Source organism: Echinops telfairi, unplaced genomic scaffold (assembly GCF_000313985.2).
Source record: "Echinops telfairi isolate 266 unplaced genomic scaffold, ASM31398v2 ScPeMD7_23;HRSCAF=83, whole genome shotgun sequence".
Classification (NCBI taxonomy): domain Eukaryota; kingdom Metazoa; phylum Chordata; class Mammalia; order Afrosoricida; family Tenrecidae; genus Echinops; species Echinops telfairi.
Window position 1 is genome coordinate 25171987 of NW_022103920.1, and position 26634 is coordinate 25198620.

Sequence of the window (26634 nt, forward strand, 5' to 3'; positions counted from 1 at the left end):
CCAACAGCAATACCAACAAACACCAGTTGTAAATCTGCAGTGGACTTATACTCTAGCTTCCATATTTCAAAAGGACTCATTGTATTATACATTGAAACGAAGAAGGCAACATCTTGATGTTTCAGAAGAATTCCATGAATCTTGCAAAAGGCGCATTTCTGAATATAGTCTACCTCCTAGACGGTGGTCAAGATGAGGAGGATTGTAGTGTAGAGATGAAGGAATCTTGTGAGAACACTTTGTCACGTAGCTAGTGATTGCATGTGACTGTAAGATTAGGAAAATGATTTCAAATTTCTTAAAAAGATCTTCTGATATATCATAAAACTCCTCTCCACATCCTAGCTCCTAAAAAGGAAATTCTTTGCCAAAACTTCCTCCAAGAATGGAAACCCTGTCCTCAGGGAGCTGGGAGGAGGTGCTTCTGTGGGGATGCAGGAGTCAGAGGTTCCATTTCGAAGACTCTGGCAAATGAAGATTTCTGATAACAATTGTGAAGTTGATGGTTTTCCACAGATTGCAATTACCCCTTAGAAGAAGAGTGTTTTAAGTCTTGATTCACTTATTAATTTGAGAGAATGTGAAACCTTTACAGAGCACAGAAAATAAATCACACAACTGCTCTAGACTACTTTTCAGGAAAAAAAGTAAAACAAGAACAAAACAAGATGAGTATTGTTTCTTCACTCCTCTTAGAAAGCACAGGATAACCCCACCCTGTCCAATCTCACTGAAAGCTCACCTTGAGAATTTTGCAAATCCTGTTGTACTTACTAAGGCCTCTGAATATGCAGAAGGATACAAATGTACTCAATAGTTATATTTTTCAAGAAGTCACAAAACTCATATAAAATTCTTACAGAAGACAATAATAACAACACTTATTATTTGGGAAATAATTAAACATATTATATTTCAAATGATTTTCTTTTAGTTATTCAAACATCTAAGATGTTTTAGGAAATGAATATCAAAAACAAGCAAGTGCCTCCTCTCTGGGATCCCAGAGGTATCGTGAATTCTAGCCATGTTAAGCTACAGAAAAAGAGAGGGCACGTGGGATAAATAATTGTCAGCTATGCTGTATAAAAATTAAGTGCGATGAGATTTTTGCTACTGAAAAGAAATGCCTGTATCTCACTTATTCTTTCATATGTGTATACATCACTGGTTTGGCCAAATACTCTTTGAGACTCTAAAAGATAAAACCTGTCTAGTATTTTCTTGTGTCCCACACAATGTCTGCTACTTGATTTTAGCAGGCAACACTATTTTTTGTTTGTTGTAGACTGCAGAACTAAATATTGACTTTATCAGATAATTATCTTGTGATAGCAATATGATTAAATATCACAAATCTCCCAAGCAAACCTTTAAAAATTAAAGTCTGTTGTTATTTAAATTAGGTACATTCTATATTTCTATCCAAGTTTCCCAAATACAACAATTTAGAAAGCTGGTTTGATTAAACAACTTTGCCTAAAATAGTGGATACTGATACCATCACTCAGCATTAATATTATAAGGTGGTTTTACAAAGCACTGTATTAAGATTATCTGAAGATTACACATGCAAGCTCATTAAGTCTATAATCTACATATAAAAATATGTACAGTAGCTCACATGAGCAAACCACAGAAAATATTAATGTACATAAAACAAGGAACATTTATAGGTACATTTTTGTGCCTGCAAACGTCAAAAAAATTAAAAAGCTAGAAGTTATCAAGGTTTCTTCCACTAAGCAACAAAATGAATCATCTTTGGCTGGTAATGAAAAATTTAACTCTCAGGTACAAGTAGCATGTGACTAAGAGCCTTAAAATAGCAAGCAGCTTTGCAATGAGCACAGAAAGGGGCGGCTGGATAGTTATTAATCCTCCAAATGTAACCGAGTTTATACAGCCTTCTCGGATACCTCCTGCACTTTAAGGGGGAAAGTCCAGTCCACCTGGTTCCATTGAGAAAAATGAAAACCTTGAAATAAATAAATAAAACTCTGACGGCATAGAAAGCAAACGTGTCTGGCTCGCCAAAGCTGGACTGGACTGGTGTTCTGTGCTCACCAGCCTCTGCCCCTCTTCCTTGCTCTGTCTGTCCTACTCAGCACCTGCTTTTGGGGGGAAGGGCTGCACACAGGAAGCTTCCTTAATTTTGTTCCTTTCATCTGAAGATTTCAAAAGCGTTGATGATGACTTTTATTTACAGAAGCTGAGTAAATGTGAGTACTGAGCCAATGGGAGAGTCTAACTGGTCTATAAATGAATATCGAGCAGTAGACTCTTGTTCCAACAAGCCAGGATAGAACGTGTCTGAAGACTCCTGCATGCTGACTCCATCTTCTATATGTTTGAAGTCATTTGGTCACCTATTTTATTTCACCCTTGTGCACCTGGGTAAACATATGGAGCCCTTTAGGTAATTGGCTAGCTGATGCTGTTGGGAGCCGTCGAGTCGGTTCCGACCCAGAGTGAGCCTAAGCAGAGGGAATGAAATGCTGCCTGGTCCTGGGCTATCTTCACGCGGTTCCTGTGCCTGAACCCATGTGGCAGCCACAGTGTCAACCCATCTCTTTGAGGGCCTTCCTCTTTCGCACCGCCCCTCCACTTTACCAACAGGATGTCCTTCTCCAGGGACATGGCTCTTCTGATAACATGTCCCAAGCATGGAAGGTGAAATCTTGCCATCCTAAGACAGGCGGGTTTGTCCTTTTAGCAGTCTGTGGTACTTTCAATCTCTTCTCCAACCCCACGATTCTTCCTTGGTCTTCTTTAATTCAGGGCCAGCTTTCTTATGCAGATGAGGCAACTGAAAATGCCAGGGCTTGAGTCAGGCACACCTTAGCTGATGGACTGCCTCTATGTAAAGACTGACAGTGAAGACCGGAAATACATGTAATTCGAACGTGTTTTAGACTCTAAGCTGACCCCAAACCAACAAACTAAAACCACTGCCATTGACTCTATTTTGACTCAGCAATCCCAGAGGACAGACTAGAACTGTGCCGAGGGTCCCGAGTCTGTAAATCATTTGTGGAATCAGACGGACACATCTTTGTCCCGCAGAGCGGCTAGTTGGTTAGGTGCCCTTTGGGTTTCCAGCTGCACAGTCGAACTCTTGCACCATGAGAGCTCCTCCCACACAGTACAGGGAGAATCAGAAAAGAAACCCCCTGCCGTCAAATCCATTCTCAGAGGGGCGCACACAGACGTTCTTTCAGAGGCTGTAAATCTTTACAGGAGTAAACAGCCTCCTATTTCTTCCTGGACGCTCCTGGTGAGTTTGAACGGCCACGTTTGTGATTAGCAGTCTGTGGTCACGCCATACCACCACCAGGACTCCTTCAAAAGGTGGACAGAGGGGAATGAAAGCGAAACAACAGAATGAAAAATGAAGGAAAGAGGAAGAGAGGAACTTTCAGCTAGGGGTGGAGTGCCATGGTTGTTTTTCATCGTTGAGCACATGCTGAATCACGGTGAACCCTGTGTCCAGAATGAATGGCTTGGCGGGGTGGGGGTTCAAAGCTGTGACCTTTCAGAAGCAGAGCATCACGCCAGTCTCCTGGGGGGCTTCTCTGCCACGAATGAGTGCCTGTTATATGCTTAGACTGTCAAAAAAATATCAACGTCACAGAAAAGAATTTTGAAGAAGACACTAAGAAGAGACAAGGTGAGGATGTGTGACAGACTTGTGTCTAAAGGTTGGGGACTCTGAACCCTAGGGAACAGAAGCCCTCTTTATAAAATCAATAATGACATATCTATGAAGCCATCCCCAAACCATGACTCACACCGGATAGATCATGTGACTCTGCTCAAGCGCTAACATAAAGAGACTCCCATTCAGTACCCTGTGGAGATAATGATTTATTAGGTCTGCCTTACAGTCCAAGAATCTGCATAGTATTTTTAAAAGGTCCTGTGGTGAATCTGAAACAAACACAAAGGCTTTAGATGCTCTAACCTCCCACTATGGTCAGCACCTTAGAAGCACGCCCAGGGCTGGGAAGCTGCTCATCAGCAGAACTTTGGTAGTTCCTACCCATTCCAAAGCTAAAGGCTACTTCAAACGCGAACCAAGGAAGGTCATGTCTACACTCAGGCTACTCTCTGGCATCTAGAGGCCTGCATGTCTTTATTTTGAGACTAGATTTCACATCATGATGAATCATTAGATAGTGATCCTAAAGCAGCCCATCTGAATGTCAGAGTTTATCTGCATCCCTTGGCCATCCCGTGGTCTGCTGACATGGTCAAGTTGGTCCTTAGCTTTACCTTCTAGCCATTCTGGCTTCAAACAAGCGCAGAACAGAAGAACGTCCAACTGCAGGGTTCCACGAGTGTGCCCAAACCTCACGCAAGACCTTCACTCACAAGGTGTCCGATCCTCACTCACTTTGAACCTTGCCATTCAGGGTTAAGGAACAATTGCCTAGTGATTGTGCTAAAATTACTGGAATATCAAAGACTCCTTCATTGCACTTGCTCAGTGCTTTTAAAGAACAATATTTTCCTCCTATATCAGAAACATTGCTGCCCTTGTGAAAGTGCAAATCCCTGTTCTCTATAACCAACGGCATTAGAATATTTATCTCTTATTGTTCTTAGTTTCTATCAAACTAGTTCTGATTCATAGTGACTCTGTCAACAATGAAAGGAAATGCTACCTGGCCATGTGCCTGCTTCACTGTTGTCGCTATGTTTGAGCCCATTGTTGTGGCACTGTTGTGCCTGTCTATCTCATAGAGGGTCTTATTCTATGTGAACTCTCTCCCAAGCCTGATGTCCTCCCGCAAGGACTGGTCTCTCCTGACAATGTGTTCAAAGTACACGAGACAGAGCTCATGATCTACAGGAGTCAGGAGTTTGCATTGAAAAATCTGCAAGTAAAAGTTCAGGCACATTAACACCTAGGAAACATCCAACCAAAAACCAAACTCACTTTTATGGAATATATTTTGTCTCCTAGAGACCCTGGAAAGCATAGTGGTACTTTGATGAATTGAATAATTCTTTCCTTTATCTATTGTTCCCAGAGGAACCCTGGTGGTGGCGTGGTTACACATGGGACTATGATCTGCAGAGTCAACAGTTTGAAACCACCAGCCACTCCAGGACCAAGAGCAGGCTTTCTACTCCTGTAGCAGGTACAGTCTCAGAAAACCACACACGAGGTCGCTAAGAGTCAGCACTGACTCGATGACAGTGACCTTGGTTCTGGTATTGTTCCCATAAACAATAATTTAGTGCTTTTCCAGGTGTCCAATGCTTGAGAGGTTGTGGGAGCGTGAAGATAGCTTACAAGATCATATTCCATACAAGGGGGGAAGAGAGACAAATTAGTGGATGACGGAAACTGAGGATGAGCGGCGCTATGACTAATGAGCATGGGCTCCTCTCACCTCCAGGAAGGGCTGCCCCCAACAGTCCTGATGACCCCAGGAGGCCACGGACAGCGGTGCACGTTGATACTGTGTGTTTGCAGTGTTGCAGTGTAAGTTAGGAATATGTTGTGTGCTATTTATGCTAAAAAAAAATCACAAAGCTCTCTTTTCCAAAAACCCAAAGTGTACTTTATCATTATCCAACCCTTCTGAATTTAAACATTTCAAAATGACATCATTGGTGGCATGTAGAATTGTAGTGTTCAAACGTAACTAAAAAATAATAATGTCACAAAGCAAAAGAGTCAAATGCTTTGGCCACTATTTTTGGTGTTGTACAGTGAGGTGCGATGAGATGTTTAGGAAAAATAAAATTGAGCTTTGGCATTTGGTAGAAACAGCCTTATTAATATTTTAATTGATAACTAACTATAGATCCATTATGTATTTCTAAAATATATACAAAATAAATCACTGCAAAAAGTGACATTTTTCAAAACATCTTTGAATCATCTACATATTAATTATAGCTAATTTTTGAATGGGTGAGTTGCAGGAGTTTTGCAAATATCAGATGTTTCCATACAATTACAATACTACATGAGGTCCTTAAGCTTCTTTATCAAATTACCTAAGAGATAATTTATCTATTAGTTATTGAACGTGATTGAAAGTAAAACCTAAGTTTTCACAAATGCAACAAATCTCTGATTTTTCATGCAAACGTTATTTGTTTTTCTCTATTACACAGTATGCACCACTGAGACACTGTAAACCATTGCCTCTGAGGCCACAGTTAGTAGTTAGGAGACAAGTTAGTAGTCTATGCAATTTGGTATGATTAATCCTATGTTAGTTACCACTAAACTAAATCTGTTGTTTATGTTACTAATTTTAAAACCATAACGTGCTTATACTATGTACTGTGTATGATAACCAAGACCGAGAGACCACAACAGTGGATAAAGGCCTTATCAAATAGAATGTATGAAGCAAAGATATATACATTATAATTTCAGTTAAAGAAAGGTATTAAGAGGGAAGGCAGGCAAGGAGCTCAAATGAGGATGAAATTGAATGTATTTGGAGGGACAAGTAAAGGCATGGATGGAGCAGAACTAAGACAGGTTATAAAGCATTTATTCTTAATAAAGGCTACCATTTATAGTAATAACAGTAAAGGCTACCAATAATAGTAATAACAACCATTTCTATAATTTCCGCTACTAGTGAGAGCTTTTGATTAGCAAACTGGGTGCTGAGCTAATAAATTCTCAATTAACAATTCCACGCTTGAGATAGATAACACTAGCCCTGTTATATAGGTGGAGAAACTACATTTCAGAGAGGTTAAGCAATTATCCCAAGGTAAAATAACATTTCTGTAGAGCCAAGATTCCAAGTTGGATCTCATTGATTAAAAAATAAACAACAACAACAAAAAACAACCCACACTTAGTTTGTGCTGCACTACCCTGCTAGTCTGCCCTGTAGAATGAACTTCCAAACATGCAGAGCTTGTGGAAGTAAAAGGCTGCTTAGGGTGGTACGTAGTTCTTTAGCTACTTAGCAAAGTACTGTAAGAACCCAAAGACTATCATGGAAACTTTTGAGTATCTCTCTAGAAAGGTCTACTTACTGGTCCTCATTTTAAATTTTCTCATGGAACAGACATGCACCTGATGAATACTATGTATTGTTGTGTCTCCACATTAAGTTTTGTACATCCAGGGCATTCACTGACCATTATAGATACCGGGGATCCCTCCACCTGATGGTTGGGGTGACTCATATTAGACCCCAATCAGTCAATTTGGGGAAAGCCTTATTTGTGTTTTGGTCTCCGTGAAACCTCAGACTTTTACTCATCTCCTGTCTAATCAACCAGCACAGCTAGTGAGCGCCATAATTTGGCTTCGCTCCATATCTACCACTATTGAGACTCTGTATTTCTCGTTTTACCTATTCTAACAGGTCTCAGGGACATTTTTAAAATCTCTACCTTCCTCTACTCTCCATGCTACCTTAAGAGTACTTTTTTCCACAGAAAGTTATTTTCTTATTTAAAAATCATTTTTCGCTTGGCTTTTAAGCTAACATTAGTTTAAATGACTAAATTTCACAGCTCTGGGCTACTCTACTTCACCAAACTCACTGTCATCGAATCAATGCTGACTCATAGCGACCCTCTGTGGGTGTCTGAGACAGTAACTATTGATGGGAGTAGAAAGCCCAATCTTTCTCCCACACTCTCTGCACCAGGTGGGTCCAAAACACATTCTGCCTACTCCCACGATTGTGTGAAAGACTTCCTTCTCATTGTCTCTACCAAATGCTTTGCATTTAACTTTCTTATCTTTTGCTTATTTTTTTTTATAAACTCCCAGTCATATTTCTTGAGTTATTATCTTTTGTGAAATCTCCACTAACATCCCCATGGGGTCCCTCTTTCATGAGCACTTTCTTGAGACATTGCGGGCAGCCCTTGTCTACAGAGGTGAATCTGTTAGATGTGAATATAGTCGGCATGCTGCTAGGTGCCATCGAGTCAGGTCTGACCTATAAAGACCATGTGCACCACAGAAGGAAACGGTGCCAGGTCCGGCACCATCCTCACAATTATTCCTATGGTTGAACCCACTGATGGAGCCACTGTGTCAACCCATGTCACAGAGGGCCTTCCTCTTTGTCACCATCCTTCTTCTTTAGCAAACATGATGCTCTTCTCCAGGGAATGATATCTCCTACAAACATGTCCAAAATATGTAAGATGATGTCTTGCCTTCCTTGCCTCTAAGGAGCTTACTTCTTCCCATACAAATCTGTTCACCCATTTAGCAGTCCATGGGACTTTCAATAGTCTTCTCCGGCAAACGCATCAATTCTTCTTCGGTCTTCCTTTTTCAATGTCCAACTTTCACATGCATGTGATGCAATGAAGAATACTGTGGCTTGGGCCAGGTGCACCATAGTCCTCAAAGTAACATCCTTGCCCTTCAAGACTCTAAAGAAGTCTTGTGAAGCAGATTTACCTACTGCAACATGTCTTTTGACCTCGTGACAGTTCTTTCCATGAACACGGATTAGGTATCCAAGTAGACAAAATCGTTGACACCTTCCACCTTTTCCCCAGGACCATGCTGTTTCCTCTGAGTGTGGTTGTGAGGGTTTTGGTTTTCCTGAGATATGCTGCATAAATACAAAGATGTGTCTATGGTGCTTTGCTCTTGGAAACCTAGTCATGGAGTAGAGTGTCGCGCGCAAGCAGGTTTTCAATAAAAAATTTTCCTAAAGGAATGACTAATAAAAGAAGAAAAGGGAAGCTTAATATTATTCCCAGGACAATTCTGTATTTAATGATTTTCTACTTTGCTTTTATAAAAGATATTAGTGCTCATTTTAATTATCTCGCCTTACAGCTTCTATCATTAATTTATGGTTAAAGGACTTGCTATCTGTCCTATTAATACTGTACATTCAGAACATGGTCATGGCTATACACAGCTGACTCACATAGAAATTGATTTAACACATGTATAGGCAAAAAAGGACCTGGCAGGGGAGACACCATGATCAGGAAGGTGGTATTCCCAGGGCGAGGATCACCCATTGCACTGCGGATGTGCTGACCCCTGCAATTTGCCAAATGCGGGAAACTCAACTGCATAATTTGTGGTAGTAGGGGACTGTGTTTGCACGCTCCCGTTTAAAAAAAAAAAGGAACTTATAGGAAACTATTTCAAAATCTTGAATTCCCTTATAATGAGAAATTCTATTTTTGAACTGTTCATATTTATCTAGTTTATTATCTGAGTTAGTGCAAATTGTGTTTACCATACAACTAATTTAATGTAGGTAAGGAATTAATACAGCAGAAGTATGCAGACAGCATAATGGCATATCTAAATCCTTAATCAACTACATATTGCTCAGTGAAGAATGGTGAGTAGACACTAGAGTGACATAAACCTAACATATATATCACATCTAAAAAAACCATTTGAAAGGAGACAACACTGAAAAAATAGAAAAGGGGAATATGAACATTCAAAAAATGTAATATTAAATATTAATTTATACTAAATGTAAACTACATAATTTTAAAATTCAGGGCATTATCAGTATATACTATGTTTGAGTTTGATAATGAAGTAAATTCATGACAAAAATTAGATCTTACAGTATGAGAAACATCAAATTATAAGCACAAAATTTCCTCTGCATAAAAAATGAGTTATCCCAACAAATTTGAAAACCTAGAAAAACATGGATACATTTCTAGAAGTGAATTACCTGCCTAAATTAACAGGTGTAGACAATACCAACAAGCCCATAACATAAGAAGAATAGATCTAGTATAAAAAAATCTCCCAGTGCCAAAAAATTAGGGACTCAGTGGCTTTAGCAGGCAAATCTGAGAAGCATTTTTAGAGGAAGAGTTCACGTCAAGCCTACATGAACTATCTCACAACATACACAAGGATAATATACCACCAACGTTGGTATCTTCCAATACAATGTAGATTGAAAATTAGGGGGTTTTTTTTGTCCTGACCAAGTACACACTATGAAGCATAAAATATTATTTGAGAACTTCCAGCTAACTCTAAATTATTAATAAAAATAGTTAGACCATGTTCATCCATTCGGTCTTTCATTTATCCAATCAACAACCCTTTAATGAAGGCTTGATCTGTTGCAGCACTGTGCTATAAACATTGGTGGCCAAGGAGCTTTTACTGTCCTCAAAATCTCAAAGCGACTGCTCGCAAGTCTATGCCAGCTATACAGAGCTTCAGAGGCTGTAGATCTCTACCAGCGCGGACAGCCTCATCTTTCTCTGGTGCCATGGTTAGTAATGTGAACCACTGACATCCAGCTTAGCATGCCTGTGCTTACTCATCAGTGCCTACAGGGCCAAGGGAAATAACCACGGGTATTTCCAATGCTTTACACAAGTTTAGAAATGGAAGAAATCCTTATGATACTAGGGGATGAAGGGAGTGAAATGAACAGCTAGGGAAATTTAGGACTGAGAGTTTAAATGACTTGAACTTCACATTTGAATTAAGCAGAGTGGATGGAAAGGAAAACCAGTGATCCAAAGGGGGCAGCAAGATAAGAGACACAGGAGCTACAAAGAAGGGCTAGGATGGGAAGAGGGAAGACTCATTTGCATGTAATTTGGTAAGAGCATATAGTACTTAAAAGCATACAGGAAAGATATCTATTAAAATGGAAATCGTTTGAGGTGATCAGATGTTAGGAAGCCATTTAAAGTTTCCTTGTTTTTCTTTCATAAGCATGGAGCCCTTTAAAAAGTGGAAAATAATCAATATGTAGGTTTCAAATCTGCAGACTGCTCCTGTGTTTTGTAATACACACTCTGTCGGCCTATTTAAACAAACAAACAAAGAACTAGGAGAACTAGAGATGATAAAAGCTCGTTCTAAAGCGGAAGCACAGGGAAACGGGAACAGGAGACACTCAGGACAGAGCTGTCATATCACCCTTTATAATGAAGGGAGGACATTGTTATTTATTTGTAAATTTGCTGTCCTATATGCTGCCTAGGTAGGTTGGTTGAAAACCAGCTAGGTATATAGGTAGGAGGTAAAATGGTTGATTGCTGATTGAACAGGAAGATAAAATATTCAGATGCTTTGAAAGGATAACCAGGAGCAATAATGAAAACAGACTACCCAAAATAACTATTAAATTCTCTGCATCAAGTACATGCTTAATCATGCTTTTCCCTTGCCTGCTTAGTATACAGTGACGATGTCAATAATAATGTTATATGGATTGCCGGTTATTGGAAAACGTGTTTAAGATATTTTCCAAGTCATGCCATTGTCCTCTCAATAAGTTCCCTGTCTAAAAAAAACAACACCAACACATGTTCAAACTCCGGTTAGTAATGGTACAGCTGTCTCAACTACTGGAGGTGGTAATAGTGCATCCTCAATGCATATTCAAAAAGTAATCAAATTTGTTCCTTTTTCTTCCATTCTCTCTTATCATCTTGTTTTTTTTTAAAGTTTACTTATATCAAATTAAATGACAAATAAGTCAACAGTAACAGATAGAGGAGTACACTATACTACTGCTTTAAATCCTTGTAAAGTACAAATTATTAAGCCACTTTAATTAATAAATAAGTTATCACATTTAACGCTGGTATACTAAAGCTACAACATGATTATACATTTTGTTGATTTTTTGCTGGATTTTTTTTTACCTCAATCATCAAATGAGTAGATCAGTAAAGATATGATTAAATGTCAATCGGCAAATTTAACTGATAAGCTTAGAAAACTGTAAGAGCTCCCTAGCTACTGAAGTTGAGTGCTTTAAGATCCATACCTTTACCAGAAGCACATTTACAGAGAAACACATTGTTCAAGATTCTAACCCTTCCCGGTCCATTTTGTGGCTGTGCTCCAAAGACCTTCCATCGATCAGTGGACACATGGAAGATGCACCGACTACATCTGGACAAATGAAGTAGCTTAAAAACATCTTCTCCTAATTATCAGAACCTGTAGTTAGCACTATTTGATGTTTTTCACGTTATCGAAAACGTCACTCATTCACTGCTGCCGAGTCAATGCTGCCTCATCGTGACCGGTGAGACTGACTGTGTCTAAGGGCCCAACGTCCAGTCTTGCTCCAGCAGAGCTGCTGAGGGCTTCCACGGGACGACCGTTCAGATTGCGGCCCACCTCACCACTGGGCTATCAAAATAGGCTTTTCTAATTTGGTGAATGAGTTTCATGAGCAAATTCAAAATGAATCTTGAATTTGGCTAACGTAAGCTGTTCAAAGGGATGCTCTGCTGTTGGTTGTCCTAGTGTCCTTGAATCAAATGCAGAGCTTAGGCAGTGGCTCTCAACCTTCCTAATGCTGGGACTGTTTAATACAGGCCATGATGTGGTGACCCCCAACCATAAAATCATTTTCGCTATTTCATAACTATAATTTGCTATTGTTATGAATCGGGTGGCCCCTATGCAAGGGTTGTTTGGCCACCAAAGGGGTCGTGACCCACAGGTTGAGAACCACTGGCTTAGGGCAATACTTCATTATTTGTTCTATAGGGGATGAGACTTTTGCCAAGCTATTTAGGACCTTCATTCCTGGGAACCTGTAGATAAACCAAAGCAAACCCAAAATATCAGATAAGCAATGTAGGAACTACTCAAGATTTCCTTAAATGAAAATTGAAAATAACTAAATGTGAATAGCTTGACTTCCCAAAGCCTAGAGGGGCATGCTAAATACTGATAAGACAGTAAAATCATTTAGGAAGGTTTGAGATATTCAGTAAAATAACAACTACAGATCACAGAACATTGGTGTCTGCTCTGCTGTATAACAGGATCATGCTGCTCTACAGTGTACAGGGCAAGGACTTGGAAGACTCTGGCATTAGAGGCTTGGATTACCCTACCACAAACAGCTCACATGTAGAGCAGTCTATTCACACACACACAAATAGCTCACATGTAGAGCAGTCTATTCACACACACACACACACACTCATACACACACAAATAGCTCACATGTAGAGCAGTCTATTCACACACACACACACACACACACTCATACACACACAAATAGCTCACATGTAGAGCAGTCTATTCACATACACACACACAAGCAATTCACATTTAGCGTAGTATATTCACACACACACACACACACACACAGAGTTCAATTAAATTTGGGAAAAAAGAACATTGCCCTGCTAATTAACTGAATCGCCTGTAAGTCACACTGCTTCCTGATTTTAATAGGAACTCACAAATAATCAATCCACTCAGTGATAAATGCAAACCGGGTGAAAAATACAAATTTAATCTGTTAGCAAATGTTCTATTGGAAAAAAAAAGCATAACACATTATTGTTAATGTTAAACGGTAACTATTCTACCCAGGCCACGGGAATGCATCATTTGGAGCTTTTCCCGACTATCCTGGGTGCCATTGACAATTAGCATAAAAGACGCTTTTGACCCTGAGAGTATAAATCAGAGAATTGTTAGCTGAGGGACAACAGTTGATTTTGTGAGGCTCTTCCGAGTCTCTGAATACTGCCTGCAACTATTAGGGGAAAACCAATTGACCTTATGATTAATTTGACCAAAACTAGATGCCCATTAAGGTCAGGGTGAATATGGGGCTTAACATTGACCAAGTTGGCTGTTTACATGGATCAAATTAAATAAGTAATTGTCAGAGTGTGGCTGAAGCTGACTGTGTACAAGCACCTCTTAACCTGACTTTGTTCAGCCACTAAATTTGTGAAATCTACACAGATTCACCAAATATATGTCTAATCTCTTGAAATTTGCATTGTTGGAAATTTCAAGTGTTCACAAAAAAGCAGCCCCAGGCAAAACATTTTACCAAGCTGGAGAGTATAAACGTGCACTAATTATGATGCACGAGGGAACATTTTCTTGCTCAATACTTCTGCCAATATTTATGTTTCTGCCTTGAAAGTGAAATGAATCTGAAACTATTTGACTCATCCACATTGACATACATTGAGTTACATTGAATATGAAATTAAATATTAGAATAAGTAGTTGAAATTCCAAATATTTGCATTATGTACCATGCAAGGACCTTTAATGACACAGTAGTTAAAACCCTCTGCTACTAAGTGCAAGGTCACAGTTCGAGCTCAGGAGCTGCTCTGCAGGAGAAAGTGGTGGCAGTAAGCTTCGGTGACTATTTACATCTTGAGAAACCTTGTGGGGGTTGCACCTGTCCTACAGTCAGGAGGATTTGGAATTGACCAGCAGTAATGGGGTTGGTGAGACTGTGGTGTACGCACAATATCAAACTGTAACTTGAGAATATGCAGTAATCCATTAAGGTTTCCCACCATTTGAAGATATTTTTAAAGTCATAAGCAAAGCCGCATTTTGACAAAAACCTTGGTACCAATTGATGTATGAAACAAGCAATTTCCCAGAATAAATGACTAGGTAGCTGAACTTGGATCCACAATCAGTGTTCATGGAAGCAGCCTGGAAACACAGGGAATGCAGGGTGGATGATTCCTTCAGGACCAGTGGTATGAGTGGCGATACTGGGAGGGTGGACGGAGAGTGGGTTGGAAAGGGGGAACCAATTACAAGGATCAACATGTGGACCTCCTCCCTGGGGGACGGACAACAGAAAAGTGGGTGAAGGGAGATGTCGGACAGGGAAAGATATGACAAAATAATGATTTATAAATTATCAAGGGTGCATGAGGGAGTGGGGGAGTGGGGAGGGAGGTGAAAAAGTGAGGAGCTGATGCCAGGGGCTTAAGCCGAGAGCAAATGTTTTGAGAATGATGTGGGCAATGAATCTACAAAGGTGCTTTACACAATTGATGTATGTATGGGTTGTGAAAGGAGTTGTATGAGCCCCTAATAAAATGATTTAAAAAAAGAGAGATCAAAAGACACATTTCATTAGGTAAATCTGCTGCACAAGAGCTCTTTAGAGTATTGGAAAGCAAAGATGTTCCTTTGAGGCCTAAGGTGTGCCTGACTCAAGTCATGGCATTTTTTAATTGCCACATATGCATGTGAAAGTTGGACATTGAATAAAGAAGACTAAAGAAAAATTGATGCACTTGAATTATGGTGCTAGCAAAGACGACTAAAGGATCATGGCTGTGTTTGCATGATAAGACCAACAGATCTATTTGGGAAGAAGTTCAACCAGAATGCTCCTTAGAAGCAAGGATAGTGAGACTTTGTCTCATGTTCTTTGGAAACGTTAGCAGGAGAGAGGCCAGTCCCTGGAAAAGGATGTCATGCTTGGTAGAGTAGAGGGACGTGGGAAAAGACAACACCTTTCAAGAAGATGGGTTGACACAGTGGCTGCAACAATGGGTTCAAACATAAGAACAATTGTGAGTATTGTACATACAGGGAACTGACTAAATGGTATCTAATAACACAACATACACCAGAGTCTGCTCAATGGCAGTAGGTGGTGTTACATTCACCACGTGTAAATTAACGATGGTCTGTCTTCTCCATTACAGATAATGCAATTAAGGGTCCTCTGACTTTATCTTACAGAAAACAAGCAAAGCACCAAGGTGATTAGGAGAATAATAGCAGGGGTAAAGTGCATTTGCCTTCTTTGAATATTTTAATTTATTTGGTGATTGTTGAGAATATACACAAGGAAACATTCACCAATTCAACTGTGTCTGTCTGTGTACTCTTCCTGTTTGATAAATGAATTTTACTTAATACTGCCAGAGAATATTCCTTTAACCGAGTCTTACATCGTGTGTTTTGTCTTCTGAGTTAAAGTGTACAGGAATAAATATACTTCTGTGTGTGTGTAAAATGTCAAATAGAGGGTCAAATTTGCTTCTATTATTTTGTATATTCAACAGCATACTAAAATTCAGTCCTGCCACCTATTCTGTCACATGTCGAAAATCATGTAGTTCTAAAATAACAATTATAAAAAAATAACAATTGTATCACAGGTATTATTTTATTACCTGCTCTTGCTATTTAATAATATATTATATAAAAATTTACTTATAATCTTTTGCACATCCGTGAAATACATCTTCGATGTTCTTAAGCCATACAATACCAGTGCTAGATTTTACAATAATTTATTTAATTAGTTTACTATTGCTGGTTAGTTACCAATTCTCTTGAGATGAAAATACCTAAATCCATTGTTTTACTTCATATGAGTATGCAGATTTAAAGTCTGTATATGGAGCCCTGGTGGCATAGTGGTTCTGTGTTGGGCTGCGATCTGGATGTGAGCCATTGGAAACCACCAGCAGCTCCCTGGGAGAACGACTGGGCTCTCTACTCCCATAAACAGCTACAGTCTCAGAAACCCACAGGGGTAGCTAAGAGTCAGCATCGAGTCTGTGGCAGGGAGTTTAGTTTGGAGTGTGGAGTTTTGGTCATTTATACAGGGTAAATGTATAAATTTCTCTACTATCTCACTTTGTATTTGGGAAAAGAAATTAATATCTCTCTTTTTCAGAGTTCTATTTATATTATCTATGTTTTAGGACCACAATTCATACCTGATATTGTCAACATTGATTAAACAATTGTTTCCTTTACAAAATATTTATATATAATTACAGTCATAGGTTTATTAAGCTTATTGCTCTTAAAGTTGATCATTGCAAGTCTATAAAACAAAGTAATATTGAAATATTTCCCATTTAATGAGTTAGATTTGAAAATCCATTTCTTGACACCTTCCATTTTTATTCATTGTCTTTGCTTTTACCTTTTTTCCCATTTTCTAAAATCATATTACGGGGGAATTTGTGCTGTATCAGAAGGCACGGCGCGTCCTGAGCTGTCGGACTCCAATTCATCATCCACATTCTCCTTGACCTGAGGACCATACTCACTTCAGAGCAAACCCATGCTTTACAAATGGAAAGAGGACGAGCATGGATGACTGGGCAGAGACAGACTTTCTACAATTCAAAGGTAGTCCTAGAAAGGTGGTCCTCATTGACTCTGTTTGTAGCATTATTAATGATGCCTGGGCAAATGCAATACTGGAAAGAATTCTTAATAAGCCCATATGAAATAGACTCCTCTATGGCAGAGATATTTTGAGTATCATGGTGATCCCCATAAGTTTTTATTTCCTATAAATTCATACTTTCTGTGTTAGGTATATTTTGCAACTCATGAAGCACTTGACTAGGAGCTGAAAGGTTGGTGATCCAAACCGCTGCAGACAGACAACCCTGCCCCTGAGCTTGAAAAGCTCCCAGCCTTAAAATCCCTCTGGAAGAATTCTACTCTGCACACAAGGCATCCCCGGGAGATGGAATCAACTTGATGGAAACCAAGAGCAATTACAAGATCTATTTACTGATTGTAACATTTTGAAACATCATAATTCCTTCAGACAGAAGACATAAATCAGGATGGGATAAGAAAACAGTCGTAAACAAAACCCCAACTCAGTTTCTTACCGTGGAGAAACTGACCTTTCAACCTAGGTAGGTTTTGCACCTGTAACACTTGAGAACAGTTTGAACACATGGTGGCTCAGAGACCCAAGCCTACTGCGCTTGACTCTGAGCTGCCACTATTGCAACCTACGCCGTACAGTTTTCTTGCAGCAGAGGCAGAAAGAGAAAGACCTACCATTGTCTGTGGCACAGGATTGGGGCAGACTTTTTACTATTTTTCATTCTTGGATGAGATATATTCACTGTGTTTTAATGGCACTATGTTTTATATTCACTCATTTTAATGAGACTTTATTTCTGATTTTATTTAACTTTTTATTGTAACTTAGGTGAATGTTTACAGAGCAGCTCATCAGTTTCACATTCAACCATTAATACACATTTGGTTTCAGCTCATCCCCTTCAGTCTCTTTCGTGTACTGTTGCTGATCCCACGTCCTCCCCGTGTTTCCTGCCTGTACTCCCCCCTTCTTTCCTGGCTTTGGGAAACGACTGTCCTTGTGATTTTAAAGACTGGCTTATGGTCTTGCTGCCATGGAAGAAGCCCCTCATCCACATGACATTATCTGAGTCAGGAGAATAGTAACATCCCTGAATTATTATGATTGCCATTGTATTATTGGTGTAACGTTGGCACCGGAAAAATTAATGACATGCTATGCTTTAAAGTCAAACGTCATGAGGAGTTCCCCATTTTAATTGAACCAATACATCTGATCTGCTTTATGATTTTGAGTTTTCTTCCAAATCTTTCTCCCACTCTATCTAATGTAATGTTTTTCGAGAAATTTGTAATAGTAGCTCTGCACGATCTCATTTTTCTGGTCTTAGATGGAGACGGATGTTTGCTTGGTCCATTTGTCCATGGTACTCATTGTTTCTATATGGTTTCAGTTTTTAATCACTCTTCTTTCTTCTTGATGAAGAGATTTTATTCTTTTTAAATAGTTGTTAAAATACAGGCAGCTATCCAGAAATGGACTGGAACAGGATATTTTAAACACTGCTTTAAGAAAGGGAAATTGAAATTGTCTCGTAACCATCCCCAAATTCTTGGGTATATTTTACTTTGTGGAAAAAACACACACGCAAAACAACATTTAATGTATCATTTTTTAAAAGTTGGGCAGTCAAGTGGCAAGGAAGTTATGAAATTCAAACTTATATTGATCAATTTTGTCCTAAATGCATGCCATACTATTTTTTCTATGCCACCATTACACCAATAAATTAATGGAAATCATAATAATTCAGCTGTTGTTACTATTTCCCTGACATAGGTTATTACATATTGATGTAGGGTTTCTTTCACGGTGACATGCCAAGAACTAAAACATTATCAGTGGCATTTCCAATTCCATTGGAACTACATTACACGGTCTGGGATTCCATGGTGCATAGAAAATACTGTCTTACATCTCTAGGTGATGTTTATAATTTTATTCCATTTCAAATAAAGGGTTAACCTTGAGGAAAAAGCATATTAAACATTTTGTATATCAAAAATTTGCATGGGGAGAGCTCTGCCTGTCTTTAAATAACTATTAAATTTTTCTGGCTACTTATTTCAGCTTTATTGTATTTTCAGTTACAAATGAGTTCTTCTCTTAAACATGCATATAAATTTCCAGCAGAGATTGAAGTAAAAGACATGAGCCATTGCTACTGAGAAAAGTAATATTACAACTAAGATTTTATCACCATCTCTCAGCTCCTTGGACAGTTCCAGTGTATGATATTCTGTATTAAAAAAAAGGACAAGAAAAATTAAGAGTTTTAAGCCAAATAGCAAGTGATCCAAGGAACTATCTGTATTTGGGGAGCACATTTTCAAATGTTGGCATTTTTGAGCAATGACTTATTCCTGACTTTTTAAAGTTATGTTGAAAGCAAAAATTACCCCATGAAGATTTATAGGGTTTGGTAATTCTATAATCAAATATCTGGGAACCTGCTTTGCTTGTGTTTTTTCTCGTGATGATATCTAGTCTGTCAAATATTTTGTAGAGATAACAAAATGCTTTTCCTTAATTATTGCCTTACATATGCACTTAGAATCCTATGTAGGGTGGGTTTTGAGGGGGGGAAAATATACCACTGCTGCTAAAAGAATTCTCTGGTGTAGTCCTGATTCTACAAGGTAGGTCACTGGAGGGCATGAGGCTGGGGGTGGGGACTCCAGATTGATTTGGCATGAGTTTTAGCTATGAAACTAGTTGGGCAGAATGCAAACTAATTTCACGATTCTTGAGTTAAAGCTTTTCTTTTTTTTTGCAATTTCATTGTCAAAATAGGTACTATGGAAAGAAAATAATATGGTGTTTGTTCAAATATATTTCTGTCACTTTGGGAAAAAAAATTTCCTTTTATCTTTATAAACATTAACCAGCATCCTTAGTGGGCCATCAGCGAAGACTCGGGTACATTCAGAAAGCCTGTCAGTCCTGCCCAGGAGTTCCGCGGGAAGACGATGGGCAATCTGGTCTCAAAAGGAGCAGGGACTAGAAATGCACTGGGGAAGAGTCCCGTCACCTGGGGTCATTAACAGTGGACAGTCCACTCGAGTACCGAACAAGGGCAACAACACCTATGAAGTGTTACAAACAGACGTCTTTTAAAATGAGTTCTAATAGTAATATATACATAGTTACATATATATGACTGGAAAGGGGGAGGGGATGAGGAACATTTTTGTCTGCCTAGTAAGTGAAACGTAGGTGTTTTTCAATGTCACCATTCATTCATTCAGGAAGTAATTATGCAGTGTCTCCTATACATCATTTTCTTTTTTGCTAAAATAATATTGTCTCTTTGGAACAAGGATACCCAGAAACGTCATCAGCCAATACTCGATAGCTTTAATGAGGACAGCATTGCATAGGCACTGTGAGCGTAGGAAGCGGACCATCTACACTGGTATTGGGTCATGGAAGGCTTTGCTGAGGCAAAGCTTCAGAGGGAAGATGTAAAGGATGCAGAGGTTCCCTAGGTAGATGGATTAAGGAGGAGCATCCCATACGGAAGGGACAGCATATGTAAAGTCAAGGAAACAGGATGCCACGGGGTAGGTTCCACCCATACTTTCATTTGAAAGAAAGGCACAGAACAAATGCACTAGCTCTTTAACAACTTACCAACTCTCCCAATTGCTGGCCCCGCCACTCACCCATTTCCTTCGCATCTCCCTTCTGCGAGGTATTATCTCTCCTTCACCAATGTAGCATGTCTTCCCTCTACCTTACCACTGCCCTGACTCCCCTTTTCCTTCTTGCCTGGTAACCATTAAAATCTTGGGGGGGGGGTTGGTATGGTAATTTCTATCCTAATTATTTTTATAACTGTGGTCTCGTGCAATATTTGTCCTTTGGGGTTTGAACAACTTCCTTCATCATATGATCTCTAATTCCATCCATGGCATGTTGAACCGGCACTGTAACTCCAGGTTTAGGAGGACAGATGAACGCAAAGTTGGTAAGTGACCTGTTCAAAATCATGTCCACCGCTGCTAGATGACTGGGTCAAATTTGAATCCGAATTTTCCGACTACAATTTGAGCACTCTCTTCATACCACATCCAACACTAGGCACGTTATCAAATTTCAATTTGAAAACATTCTAACTTCAACTTGAGTCTAAAATAAGACACTGTACATAAGATATTCACCACAGAGACCTCACCTCATATGTAATATCAAAATATCTGAGATGCAAATTCTGCCTATACAATATTGAAACAACTAAGCAAAACAAAAATTTTAGTATCATGATTCTCCTCAAACGGAAAATAACCATGTGGCAATAGGAAATCTACTCAATCTGGGTGATGTTTTAATGCTGGAATTTGAGAATCTGGTTGATATGAAACTGACCACACCTATTTTTCATGATATTTTAAAAGTAGGGGGAAATATATTGAAATAACAGGAATCAGCACAAGATGTGTAAAACCAGATATATACTTGGTGAGTACGATAGAGCTACTTATTGAGCTCAATATTTCAAGAGAGGGCAAGTTCAAGTCTAGGGACTCAAACTGAATGCAAATGTGCTGCTGCCACCACCACCACCACCACCACCACGCATGCCAACCAGTGGATTCTGTCTCAAAGCTAGGGTTTCTAAAGCTTTGTAAACCTTGAAGGTAGCGGACAGCCTCATTTTTCTCCTTAGTAGTGAGTGGTGAGCTTGAACCAGTGATCTTGGACTTAGCAGTCCAATGCTTACCTCACCGTGACACCAAGAATGCAAATATAGTAGAGATAAAATCTTAAGACTGTGAAAGTCTTTTTCAGAAAATACGGTAGGGGATATTAAATGTGAGTAACAACACATTAGAGGGTTTATAATCACTCGCTGTCTTAATAATGCAAAGGACACCTGGTATGAGCGCCTCAAAAGTTGCTGACAGATTCTTATGAAGACTGCCTGTTTGGAATTGGGTTCTTGGCTCATGATGCTAAGTACAACCAACTCCTCCACCCAATCGCACCCAGATATGATCATATCTGAGATCCTTCTAAAATTCGATGGATTTTAAGAGAGAGGGCAGAGGATGCATATGATGCTACTGGGGATTTTGTTTGATAGCCTTCCTTAATAGTGTCTTTTCCCAGAAACAAAACTGGGGCATGGACTGCAAATGCAGCTCTCATAGACACATTGCAGGGGTGGAGTATTGCAATGTCTGTGCTTGGTAGTGGTAAAGTGATTGAAAGTAAACTCTGTTTTTACCCAAAGATGCAGCTCATATTTCAATAGAAATGTTTGCGATGACACATAATTTTCCTTATCAGATTGCTTTTCCCTAAAATCCTGCATATCCTATTTTGATTAAATGAAAATGATTTGTTTCTTATATTAGGTCATACTGACCTTAATTGGGGACAGAAAAAGGTTATTTTATAATGCTGAGGAATAATTTCCTGATAATTACAACACCCACACAAACAGATCGAATTCACTTATAAACTTGAGCTTCGTCAGGAAAATGCTACGTTAACCGGCCTTTCAACTGCCAGAAAACGGTTCATTAGTTTTAAGTGTAAAACTATGATGATGATTTATGTAATAGAATGGAGAGTCATATCTTTTTATCTACGTAAAAATAATGCAGTCCCTGATAAATTTAGGATTTCTGACAGTTGAGTGATCCAGCCTTGAGATAAACTCATGTAGCATATTGCAAAGGCATATTTTCCACTGTTATGGTACATTTACACTGACAAGGAACAGGACTGAACGATGATTCTCTGATGTAAAAAGAAGTCGTATGGTAGGTGATAAACATTATGCCACCTGGCATTTACATACAGAAGACTGAAAGGAGTCTCCGTTTCAAAATGCCTTCTGTGAATTTTTTGTATTATGGACACCAGTCCCGAATTAATAACTATGAAATAAAATGGTATTTTTGTAGCAAAAATGGGAGCTGTTTTAACTATTTATGCAAAAATACATATTCAAATAGAAACTGACAAATGCTACACAAATCACTTCCACAGCCCAAGAGACTTTTAAAATTTGACTTTAGTATTTGTGAAGATATTCATTAAGCCACAAGAAAATAAACAAAATAATGAAAAACAAACCAACCAAGAAAGAGTCATGCATTGACCATTTAATATACTTCCGGCCCAATACTAACTGCTGGGAAAGAAACGGGGTTTTCTTTGAGCGAAGCTCAGATGCTGGAGGGAGGGAGAATGTCAAGGCTAAGAATTTGAGACGTTCCTTCTCCAGAAATGCAGAAAAGGCTCTGGCCGTTCAGTTGATTCCAGTACATAGCACCCCTATAGGATTGTCCCATAGGATTTCCAAGACATACTTTATGGAAATAGATTGTCACATCTTTTTTCCTTCAGAGTGGCTGGTGGGTTCAAACCGCTGGCTTTTAGATTAAGGACCAGAGCTCCTCCGGAATAGTCAGGGTCTTTGTAAACACAGAGTATGGCTGTCTTGGCCTGGAAAGATAGTTTTAGGGGGTGGGGATAACCCTGACAAATAATTAAATACATATTTCTTTAAATTGTGGAATACTGCTGTCAGTTTTCTTTAGGTCAAGTCTGACTCATGGGCACCTTAAACCGCTCCCAGGGGGGTTTCAAGGTTTTGAGCGTTCACTACCGGATCATCAGTCTGTCTGCCAGGCTTCCTCTGTGCGATCACATCACCGAGCTCTTGGCTAATAGCTGAGCTCCTCACGGCTTGCTGTACCCCCCCCACAAGGAATCCTTCAGTCGTGGTTATACAGCGATGGTTCCAATAGAGCAGACCACGTGAAGTGGGGTATGTATACTTGGGCAAAGGCAGTTAATGTATCTAAGTACAGAAGGCGTCCCTGGATGGCCCACAAAGTTACGCTATTAGCTAATAACCCTTTAGTTCACATCTAGCCAGGGGCACTTTCCATGACAGGCTTGGGAATCTATTTCTGAGTGATCAGAGCCAGGGAAAGCACTATGGAGTGCTGTGCCAGTCTGACATGCGTGCAGTTGCCGGGAGTCAGAATTAGCTCCACAATTGGATTGGTTGTAGGTAGAGAAGAGCCAGAGGTCAGCGTATGCTCCAGAAACGGAAAGTCACTTAGAGCACATACTGCAGGCTTAGAGGCTGGAAGAAAAGGCAGGGCCAAGTTGAGAAAAGGTGAAGGGAGACATTGGACAGCGTAAGACATGACAAAATAATAATCTATAAATTATCAAGGGTTCATGATGGAGAGGGGAGCGGGGAGGGAGGGGGAAAATGAGGAACTGATACCAAGGGCTCAAGTAGAACGCAAATATTTTGAGAATGATGAGAGCAACAAATATACAGATGTGCTTGATATACAATGGATATATGTATGGATTGTGATAAGAGTTGTACGAGCCCCCAATAAGACGATTAAAAAAAAGATTTTGGTTGCCTAGTAGTGATTCTGAAGTTTATGTGAAAAGCTGTGGGGATTCTGTAGAGAACGTCTCTTAATATTTTAAGGAGATTAACATGGTGGTAATTTGGAAAAGAAAACTGAACCTAGACAGAAAAAGAGACTTGTTTGGAGGAACCTGAAATTAACCTCAGAATCTAATAAAGCCATAGAAATTACAATAAATGAACCAAACCCTAACTCACATCTTAAGTTTTTTCCCTCCTAAAAAGTTTATGCCAGTTAAGAAGAATCATAAATCGTCCTTCTAACATATATTATGTTTTATAATCTGGTCATAAAGACATGCCTTTTGTTTCCTTTATATTTTTGTTTATGTATCTGTTACCTAAAGACCTACTCTGGCAGATATGGTACACTGTAGTAGTGACTAGGATTGAAAGATTACATAATCATCCTCCAGAACACAGACAAACTTTATATTTAAATCAAAATATGTCATGCTATTCCAGGTTCCAGAGCCGGCTTCCACTGGACGGCAGTGAATTGGGTCTTGGTTACTCCAGCTTCAAATAGAGAAGCAGATCTTTGGAGTAGAAAGAAAGAGTAAATCTCTCAGAAAGTGGGAATTTGAGACAATCTTCTGAAATGTATTCAATCTCACTGTCTACAACATTATACTAATTATCACATCAGCTTGTTTTGGAACACAGTAGGGTCAAATATTTCAGCTGTTTCTTAATTATAAGAAAATAAAGAAATTAACTGCCTATGTTTAATTTTCAGAGTATTTCAAAGATCGGAGAGAAAGGCACAATGGAGAGAGCAGTGTTGACAGATGTTTGACTTTCAGGACACTGCAGACCTAGGTAGGAAGATGTGTGAGTCAGTGTTCAGGGGTACTTTCCTGATCTCAGTGAGCATGGTATTCATACCCAACAGGAAATGTTTCAGAGAAAAGCCAATCCCAGCAGCTTTCTAATATGCAGATATTCTAATGTGGTCTAAATATAATACCTAAAGTATCCATCGATCTCCACGGGTCCACATAAATGTCCAAATGATGACGGCATGAGAGGGCTTACATCTGTATGTGTTTATATTCACAGATACATGCTTTCCTGTTTGGAAAGAGCTTGCCTGCTTTCTAAAAGTATGGGCGATCTCTCCTTACAATAGCACAGATCTTCCAGAAAAACATAATTAAATTCATTAGTAGTCTAAAAAATGAAAAGCACTTCAATGCTGAGTCAACTCTAAGGGGAAAATTAGGAGATGTTCATATTTATATATGGATTACTTCTTATAAAGGTTTCCTGGTTTCTAATGTGTGAGGTTGTGGGATCAGAGGTTATTCAGGAGTAAAATTCGGGATTTAATCCCCACAGCCTTGGGCAAAGGCAAAGCCTGGGTATATACCTGAGCAATTTAGTGTGGCTGGAAGAGAACACCACAAGTGCATGAATTTAACAAACAAAGTTATTTCCTCATAATTTCGAAGGTTAAATGTCTGAATTCAAGTCACTGGCTCTAAGGGAAGACTGCCTGTCTGTCTCTCTCTGTGAGCTCTGTGGGAAAACTTTTCTCTCTTCAGATTCTGTTCTTGGCTCTTAGTGATTGACTCTACTCTTACGTGGTATGACATCTCTGTCCTCCCCAGGTGTGCTTCTTCCCGCCTTTATGTAATCTGTTCCTTACTATTTTAAAGAGATTGACTCAAATCACTAATATGACCTCCTCAACATTACAAAGAGAACTCATTCCCCACAGCGCTCATGACCACAGGTATATCTTGGAGGCACAACTGACAGAGGAGCTGGACAGGTCTAAACTGCATATCTAACATACAGCAGCATTCCTGCAGGACACTTGCCATAAAATCCGATGCAGTTCTGGTGGTAATCGCTAACTACAAATTCTACCAGTAAAAAGGGTCAGATATTCTAACTTCTCTCTGCCCAATATGAGGAGAAAGTGAATGCTTTAGTCAAAAATCCAGTCTCAGCTCCGGTGAATGTAAAAATAAGATGGGAAAATGCAAGAGCTCAAGGATAAGAAAACAAAAACAACTCTTTCCAAATCACATAAACTACATCTGGAATTGAATAAGGAATTAGATGTGGAAGGAAGAAAGTCCTGGAGCATTGTTAACTCATGTGAAAATTCTGATAGGGCTCAGGGACAAGTCACTGAAAGGTATTTTTTCCCAGAAAATATTCAAGTGAAGTTAAAGGATCCCTGAGGGGAAACAAAGCTAAGGGCAAAAACGGAAATAAAATTTTAAAACAGAGAGTCCAATTCAAAGAATTCTAACTTCAGTCCAAAAAAGTCAGAGACTTGTAGTTGAAAGGTTGGTGGCAGCTATTCCATTTTGGGGACTCAGC

At 39.2% G+C, this 26634-nt stretch overlaps 1 protein-coding gene and 1 non-coding gene across 2 annotated transcripts in view; one reads left to right on the plus strand and one right to left on the minus strand.

Annotated features, from left to right (window-relative positions):
• Positions 1-26634, minus strand: part of KCND2 (potassium voltage-gated channel subfamily D member 2) — a 576581-nt gene that overhangs the window by 423348 nt on the left and 126599 nt on the right. The gene's annotated exons all lie outside the window — the stretch shown is intronic.
• Positions 8929-9091, plus strand: LOC115869293. The gene has a single exon (XR_004046110.1). It is a non-coding gene; the product is annotated as a U1 spliceosomal RNA (small nuclear RNA).